The sequence below is a fragment of the Ovis canadensis genome, chromosome 6 (genome assembly GCF_042477335.2).
Source record: "Ovis canadensis isolate MfBH-ARS-UI-01 breed Bighorn chromosome 6, ARS-UI_OviCan_v2, whole genome shotgun sequence".
Taxonomy (NCBI): domain Eukaryota; kingdom Metazoa; phylum Chordata; class Mammalia; order Artiodactyla; family Bovidae; genus Ovis; species Ovis canadensis.
The window spans coordinates 97,186,880-97,190,170 of record NC_091250.1 but is presented as its reverse complement, the minus strand read 5'-3'; positions in this window follow the sequence as shown (position 1 = coordinate 97,190,170).

Sequence of the window (3,291 nt, the reverse complement as noted above, 5' to 3'; positions counted from 1 at the left end):
AACATTTCAGTCTTCATTTTTCTACTATTTTTATTTTTTGGATTTGTCTATTTTTTAAAGAATCACTTAATGAATGGATATATAACTTGGCATATTTTTCTCCTTTACTTTTGGCCTGTTTTCTAATAGTTCTCCAAATAATTTTATTCATTAAGTTGCAATTTTGTTTCAAAGAACATTTTCAAGAAATGAAATATCTTAACAAGTGACACCTTTAACTTTTGATTTTTTTCTATTTCAAGAAAACAGAAGATAGGTTTCAAAAAATTTTAAAAAGAATTAATATTCACTTCCAAATCACTTTTTCAAAATAATGTCACTGATTTTTATATTTTTGTTCATTTTGATTTACTTTAAAATATAAATCTTGTTTTTAATTATTGTCTAAAAAGAATTTAAGAGCATAAAATTCTTAACAAGTAACAAAAAGTTAAATCCATCATACAGCCACATATCAAGATTCCATAGAAAATTATGAAGCAATTTGAACTTTAATATTTTAAGATAAATTTAAGGTTGATATGTAGTATTTTCTTTTTGTGATTTTCAAAATACATGCAAGATTTATGGCAGAGTAAAGGTTTATAATAGAAGTTCAATTATTTTTGACAAATAAGTACTTTGGTTTCAATATTTCTAGTGATTTGGATCCAACAGGAAAACGGAAACCACACCAGGTATTTCAACAAAATATATTTAATATAAAAAATTTGTTTTAAAGAAGTTGGAAGGCTCCCTGAGTAAAAAGAGAGCACAGAAATAAATCAGAGATAATAACTGCAAAAAAGCAGAACGAGGAGAACAAAAGGAAGAAATTAGATTGTTTGATCAAGAATCTCTGAAAAAGGCAACAATGATTTAGAACTTAGATTCTGGAGAAAAAAAAAATGTAATTTGTGTGTGGCTGGTCCCACTAAGGCAGAATGATGAGACTCATTCTAAAAGTGTCAAAAGAAGCAGGAGGAGAATCACCTGCAGCTGTTGGAAGAAACAGCTCTGGCTGGACAATACCATGAGGGACAGCAAGAAGTAAATGCATCCTTCTCTTCTCATTCCAGTTTCCTTCTCATTTCAGTTCAGTCACTCAGTTGTATCTGACTCTTTGTGACCCCATGGACTGCAGCATGCCAGGGTTTCTTGTCCATCACCAACTCCTGGAGCTTGCTCAAACTCATGTCCGTTGAGTCGGTGATACCATCTAACCATCTCATCCTCTGTCACCACCTTCTCCTTCCTTCAATCTTTTCCATCATCAGGACCTTTTCCATTGAGTCAGTTCTTCATATCAGGTGGCCAAAGTATTGGAGCCTTAGCTTCAGCATCAGTCTTTCCAATGAATATTCAGGACTGATTTCCTTTAGGATTGACCGGTTGGATTTCCTTGCAGTCCAAGGGACTCTCAAGAATCTTCTCCAACACCACAGTTCAAAAGCATCAGTTCTTTGGTGCTTAGACTTCTTTATGGTCCAACTCTCACATCAATACATTGCTACTGGAAAAAACCATAGCTTTGACTAGACAGACTTTTGTCAACAAAGTAATGTCTCTGTTTTTTAATATGCTCTTAAGGTTGGTCATAGCTTGTCTTCCAAGGAGCAAGCCTCTTTTAATTTCATGGCTGCAGTCACCATCTTCAGTGATTTTGCAGCCCAAGAAATAAAGTCTGTCACAGTTTCCATTGTCTCCCCATCTATTTGCCATGAAGTAATGGGACTGGATACCATGATCTTAGTTTTTTGAATTTGAGTCTTAAGTGAACTTTTTCACTCTCCTCTTTCACTTTCACCAAGAGGCTCTTTAATTCTTTTATTTGGAGTTGAGAGAAAATTGGCAAATTACCTGCACATTACTCATAGCTTGAATATATCATCGTATAAATATGTTATGACAAATGCAAACTATATGCTTCCATCTAATAAAGTGTACTTCTCCTTGGTACAAATTAAATCTCTGTCACTCTCACTCCATAAAGGGTAGATGCAAATTCCAAAGGATTGTGTTTTTCATCTCTTGATCTCAGCCATAGTATCCCACTTCTTATTTAGTATGATATTCTAAATATTCTAAACTTCTTGTTTAGTCTGACATTTAGTTTTGTTTAGTATGATATTCATCTGAATATCATCTGAATATCATAAAACCTAAGGTGGGAATGTAAAATTAACCAGCAACCCTCATATAAATTAGTAAGGGAAATGGAGCAAGGATAGAAAAAGTATTGGAGCTGAGAAACAAGAGATAAAATAATTGGCACAATATTATTTTTGGATAAATGTTGATTCAAAATAGATCCTTAAAAGGTCATGACCAAAACACCAGATGACTAAAGGTGAGTAAGAAAGTCATATACCAAAAGTAAGTACTTGTGTTCTATTATTGTTAATAACTTCTAATTTAGTTTTTAATTTGATGAGAAGTTTACACTGTTGTAAATTCAAGACATAGTTTACTATATGAATTCCAATGTTGTTAATATTTTATGTTACTTGCAATTTGTATTTCCCATTGCAGAAGTTTGCAGGAGATACATCTGTAATCTTTAACCATGATGTGATGGATTTTGAAGAAATACTTTGAGGAAACAATATTTTGTTTTGCTTTGTGTTTTTTTCTTAGAATAAAGTTTTTGGAAGTTGCCTAAAAGGTATACTTTTCTTCACTCACTATTTAATTTATTATGAAGATATTTCCAAGTTCCCTGTTATTTTTATTGAACGTTCTACATAAACTAGCTGTTTGTCATGTCCATGTGTGTGTACTCAGTCATTTTGGTCGTGTCCGACTCTTTGTGACCCTATGAATTGTAGCCTTCCAGTTCCCTCTGTTTATGGGATTCTCCAGGCAGGAATATTGGAGTGGGGAGCCATTCCCGCCTCCAAGGGATCTTCCTGACCCAGGGAAAGAACCCGAGTCTCCTGCATAGCTGGCATCGCAGGAAGATTCTTTACACACTGAGCCACCTGGGAAGTCTGCCATTTGCCATTGTTTCTAATAATATATTTAGGAAGTTTTTATATATGCTGAGGAGCATGAATATAATGACAAAACAGAAAACTAGATATTAACATATATGGACTAAACGCATGGTAATTTCTGTTTTAATTTTATGGGCTTCTGGGTAACACAATGATATAAGAAATTATTAATAACCCATTATTTGCTTTCTTAATCTATTACTAGTGAGTTATGTTCCACAGTAATACAGATATCCTACCAGTATGGTCTTTTCAGTTTTTTTTTTTCTTTTTTTTCTCTCCAGAAGATAAACAGGAAAAAAAAAAAAACATTTCA